Genomic DNA, 6,409 nt, shown 5'->3' with positions numbered 1-6,409 from the left:
TCATCACTTCAGCAAGTTTGAGTACTAAACTGGACGTGCAAGATCGTTGGTTGTAGATGCATTTCACTCTGCACGCGATGCAAGATTCTCCTCTCTTCTTCGCAATATGGGAGAAGCCGGGAAGATGGACTTCACTGTTGAGGGAAAAGAAGGCACAACTGTGGTAGCAAATTCAGACGGTACTACCTACTGACTACATACATATCATGTGCAGTAGTATTCCTCATCAGGAGCTAACTCTTGTGAAACGATCATATATTCAGAACAGACTCCATCTTTCATTTTATATTTGTCACACAAAGAATTTAGTGGACTGAAAGCCTGGATGGGAGGACGAGAGCGCCAGCATCCAACGAGAGCAAAAAACGCTGAAGAGCGAAGACGGTCTCAGATGCAGTTTCCAGAACGTTCATCTATATATATACCTAATAATAAAGGAGCTAAGGTTTCTGCCAAAAAGTTTCGTCAACGCTTTTTTTTGGACCGTTTTGCCCTCCCACCAAATCGCATAATACGGCCAGATACCACGTGCAATCGAAAAAACGGTTCGGAACCGAGCCAACTTTACCGATTGCTTCGTTCGTCTAATGCTTTGTCCATCGTCTGGGCTGTACCGCCCAAACAGGGCCGTGATGCGCAGATCCAGCTTCGTGCCTACGAATATACAAGCGAAAATATGTTTTGTATCTAAAATAATACCACCTCGCTAAGTTAAACCAAGACCAGCTGGTTTATATACGTGCGTTTTGTTTATTCAGCAAGCCTCCTCAAGAACAACAAGCCACACCATCATCGTTGGTCTAAGATGTGTAATCATGAGGAAGGGATCAACTTGGCCCAGTCCGAAACAGAGACCAGAGCGCAGCACGGGAGGATGGCCGGAGATTTATACGCTCGTTGGCCTGGGACGGGATCTGAACGGAGGAAGGAGGACCGAGATTAGAGGGGGCGGAGGAACAGCTGGGGACGGGAAGGAGCAGCCGAGGACGTCCGAGATTTAGAGAGGTCGGAGAAAGAGAAGCTCTCGGCCGGCCGGCTGGCGGGTGAACAGGAGCTGCTCGGGGACGGAGGAAGAAGGAGCGGCTGAGGGGCAAGAAGGGGCGTGCAGAGCTAAAAGAGGAGATGACGGCCTGGAGCAAGAGAAAATCAACCAGCGCCCGCTGGGCCAAGACTCGTACCCAAGATGCACGCCCAGTGCGGAGCTTTTCTCTTCTCAATCGTAAAATGGCAGTACTTCGTCAAAAAAAATAAGGCCCAATTGACTAACTTGATATACGAAGAGAGATATGCAAAAAAAAAAAAACTATACGAAGAGAGCCGTGGTGATCCACCTTTATGCCACAAGGCTTGCCATACACCTGAAACAATTAGTACATCAAAGAAAAACATCTTCAAATTATTTTGAATACTCCCTCCGATCCATAATAAATGTTGGTAACTTAGTATTAAATTTCCATCACATGAGTAATTCTACACGGGTCAATCAATTTTGGAGAAAAATTCGGATTATGCTTTTTTTTAATTAAAAATTATTTCTTATCTGCACCCGGTGCAACGCACGGGCATTTGTGCTAGTCAATCCTGACGACTTGAACGTCGAAACACGTTGGGAAGGGCACAAGCTACGGATCAAATCCGAATAGCATCTGCAGCGTCCACGCCGTTGTAGCTCCAGCTACCCCAACCTGCCAACTTTGTTTTTTGAAACAAGCAACCTGCCAACTTCATGGCTGCAGCTACCTCAACTGCTAGCTAGCAAGCGATCAGAAATCAGAGCTGCCCAGCTTCTCTCCTCTTCTGCCAAGTGCTTTCACCCTCTTCTGCTATATGTTGAACAGAACCAGTGAGGAGTTACAGATTCGAATTCGTTCGTACATGCGCGGTGTGCCTACCCGCTGTGCTATGGCAAACAATGGTTCATGTAATGGTTCATGTAACATCGCAATCCATTGCCTGTAAAGGCGACGCATGATGAGAGGAAACGGCAGCAGTAGTAGATCGAACCTCGGGCTTGGCGAATTCAGCAGCCAGCCAGCCACTCCGGCGAATGATGAACAATTCAGCCTTTTCATGTGTCCGTGGAATAAAGCTGCCTATGCGAGGTCGAGTTAATCATCGAGATCTTGAATGCTCTGCTGCTTGCATAATTTAACCATGAATGAGCGCTGAATCGCTGGCATACGGATGCACGATTGCTACTGTTTACTATCATACCAGCAGTACTGGTCTACTGGATATATAGGACTGAAGCTCGATCGGTCAGACTCAGACTGAACTCCGTGCGCTGACACTTTTTGCTTTCTATCCTCTCCACAGTAATTGTTAGTTGTTCCACTGTTCCATGAGTTTATGTGCACTTTCAGAATTTCAAAACGCTCTATAATCTGATCGTTTTTGCAAATAGACAGATTTTTTTCAGAAATTTCACCGTAAGTATCGAAGTTTTCTGTAAAATTCGGAAGAGAGATCATGTGACTTTTGCCACCGATGCCTGCCTGGCTTTACAGGAACATGATGCAGACCCACCCACCGGCGAACGGCCGGCCGGGGAGGACCAGGCGGCGCGGCGCATGCACCTGTTACGATTCGGAGCACCACCGGAGAATTAACGAAGAGGCCGTAAGACAGAGAGCGATAAGACGAGAGCGCGCCAGCGAAGGGCAGAGACAGAGACACGGCGCGTGCAGGCGAGGGGGCGATGGCGGTGTCTCACCTCCCGGCAACCAGGGGGAGGCCGGCACGGCAACGTGGCCGCGACCACGGGCGGCGAAAAGCTGCCGGCCGGTGCGCCGCGCCATGAGTGGCTCGAGCGCGCGTAGGTACAAAAGCTAATCAAGCCGGCTGTCACCTGTGACCACCCCCTACATGGTACATCTGCACGACGCGCGCCGAGACACGCCATGGCCGCGCGCATTGGCCATTTGGCCGCATCTGCATGCATGGGGACGGCACGACATGGCCCTTTCCTGTCGACCACCGGCTCTCCGTCCTCCGCCTCCGGCCGGCCACTCCTCTCCGTCTCCGGCCGTTAGCACGTGGGGCCGTCTCCACCTTAATATTCCCTTGCTCGTGCCGATGCCCTTTTGCATGGCGCGTCAACGTCGCCGGATCGATGATAGATCTACGGGTCCAGTAGAGACGAGACCATCCATGCATGTATGCGACCGGTGACCAGTGTAACGACATGACTAGTTTTTCTTCTCCGTACTACCATACAACCAACATGAGTACATGCAATTATACGACAACGCCCACACGTTACAATACCGGGAAGGAAACGCCATGTGCGTCGAGGGATGGATGTTTCTGCGCATGGATAGATTCCAAACCTCGCATGTCCCTTTCCGATGAGTATAATGTCTATTCTACTTTTTTCTCATGCACAAGAAAAGAAAAATGGAGGCATGTTGAATGATGGAGGGTACCCAACTCAGAACGTGGACTCGGGTAACTAATGGTCGTCAAGCATCAAAATACCGGAAACACACTTAAAATGGAGCTTGGATCTTGGTTATCTGCATATACCCTTCTTGTTTCCGTGACATCATCCGTAGGAGTTTACATTCTGCAATTCTCACATGCAGGTGCTCACGCTCGTGCATCTCTGTTTTCACTTGAACCTCGTGAATTTTGTGGTGTCATCTCCGAGTTTTACGTGTGTCAGTTGGCATTAACATGTTCAGAAAGAGCATTAATGCGGTATTTGAGTGGTGGTATGCACGTACATGCGTATTCTTATAGTCATCAAATTTGCAATGTTTCTTATAGTTGTCAAACATACATAATAGGAAAAATACTCACGTTACCAATTTCTAGTTCTTCCTGAACACTCGATAGTATATTCATAGCATCTTTTTCAAACATGGTACTCACATTATCTTACACAAACCCACCTTTCACGTATTCGCATGTTACTTAGCGGTATATAACAAAATTAGTTTTACATCTCTAATACATGAGGTCTCTGAGAATCCCATTTGGTCGGTTATTAATTGGCCATAGAGCCAAATGAATGGTGATGTTACCTTATTCTATCTACAAGAATTGGTCATAAATGTGATTTAGATGATTATTCATTCATGAGAAAATTAATTTCGGTGGGATATCCATTTGTCGCATCATTGATCAAAATATATCTACAAAATTATTTATGTTTCCTTTTTTTGGCAAGCCAGGTTCATTTTCCTATCCTCCCTTTATCCCTAAGGGGGTATTGGCTCTATTTATCGAGGTGTCAACATCTTGATGTACCTAATCAAAGTGTAAGATCAGTTTTGCATGTGTGTGTGTGTGTGCGCGTGTGCGTGTGTGTGTGTGTGTGTGTGTGTGTGTGTGTGTGTTGTTGTGTGCATGTGTGTATGTCTTTTGTAGGGTAAGAAGAGTAGTCTTGTAGAAAACACGAGACCCATCGACTCTCGTACTACTAGTGGGGAAAAGCTGTTGACGCAATTGTTGTACTACATGCGATTGCGGGCATTCACTCACACAATAAGGCAACCTAAATCTTTTATTATTATTACTTCTAATGGTGGATACATCTATACACTACATCCTAGCTTCGCATGGCTATCCCTGGCTATCTTACTTGGTAGATCCTACATATGTCTTGCTTTTGTTGCTTACATGCGAGGGGTGGGTATCCCTATTTATACTTTTAGGGGAACCTTGGATTATCGCCTGTGTCACAATCCAAACCCCACACCGCAATCCTAGGAAACTCCATGCTAATCTGACTCTTAGAAATTTCCTATATCGGTATTCTAGATATCCAACACTTACAAAGTTCTAGCTATATAATTTTCCATAATTATGGGTTTACCCTACAAGATATCTCCACCTTGATTATTCTTGAATCTCCTAGTGCCCTTTTTTTCCTGAAATATCCTCCACGCCTAGTCAATTGTGGATCTTGACTTACTTGCTGCACGGTAACCGTGGCACTCTCTCTAGCATCCTAGGGACTCATCGGATTATAATGCGACCCAGATTTCTTAAAACGAGGTGAAAATGGACGAAACTTGCAACAAATCGTAAAGCACCAAACGAACGGTACAAACATGAAAACGAAGACCTTAGGGTGCACGCTGTAATCGCCGCGCTGTTATAACGCCAACTCCACGGCCTGCCACATAACGGACCGCTTTTCGGTCCATTTGGCTCCGGATGCGGTGATCCGCGGACACAAAATAGGCCGTGGTCCGTATGCAGGTGGTAGCGGTCCCAACGATGGCCTGCATTTTGTCCACATCCTTCAACCGGATCGGTGATAGATCTACAGGTCGAGTCGAGACGAGACCACCATTCATGTATGTATGCGACCGGTGACCAGTGTAATATGAGTACTAGTTTTTCTTCTCCGTACTACTTCCTCTGCTTGGAAGTTTGGAATGTAAGATACATGAAGCACATTCTTTGATTCACTCACTTTAATTTATATCTATTCTATTTTTAGTATATAGGTCACTCACTTTAATTTGTATTTAGTTTTATAAACACCTAAAACATCTTATATTTCTAAATGAGGAAGTACGATAAAACGGACAAGAGTACATGTAATTATACAAGAGCGTCCACACGTTACACTGCGCCATGTGTGTCAAGGGATGGATGTTTCCACGCATACCTAGCTGAAAAGTTTGCAAAGTTCGTGTACGCAGACTCAGGTGATTAATTATCTATCAAGCGCATGAAAATACCGGAAACACACTTACAATGGGGCCACGGAAATATTGGTTATCTGGCATATAAATTTTTGTTTTCGTGATGTCCCATTGTAGTTGTGGCACGCACTAAGGGTGCACCATGACAACATACGACGGAGTTCACATTCTGCAATTTTAAGATGCAGGTGCTCACACCCATGCATCTCTGTTTCGAACGGAACCTCGTGAATTGTGTGGTCTTGTCTCCGAGTTTTAAATGGGTCGATTTGCATTAATATGTTAAAACAAGAGTATTCATGCAATGTCTTATAGTCGCCAAATTTAGCATATACATGCAACATACAGAATTAGAAAAATAAATCAATCATTTTATCAATTTCTAATTATTGCTGAGCACTCATCAATATATTCAGAGGTGTCTTTTCCACACAAGGTACTCACATTAACTTACAGAAGCCTCATCTTTGCCTTGTTTACATGTTATTGGTGTTATATATCCATCAATGAGTTTCCATCTGTAGTACATGAGGGCTCTTAAAATCACATTAGATCTGTTATTAATTGGTTGTATATATAGACAAACAAACCGCAAATGCTAGTATTTTCCGTCTAGGATAATTGGACGTACATTTAATTCATGAGAAAATTAATTTTAGTGGGATATCTATTTGTTGCATCATTGATCAAAATATTTCAACAAAAAATTATGCTTCCCTTTTCGGCAAGCTAGGTTCATCTTGATATCC

This window comes from Lolium rigidum, chromosome 3 (genome assembly GCF_022539505.1).
Source record: "Lolium rigidum isolate FL_2022 chromosome 3, APGP_CSIRO_Lrig_0.1, whole genome shotgun sequence".
NCBI classification, from domain to species: Eukaryota; Viridiplantae; Streptophyta; class Magnoliopsida; order Poales; family Poaceae; genus Lolium; species Lolium rigidum.
This window is presented reverse-complemented; position numbering follows the sequence as displayed.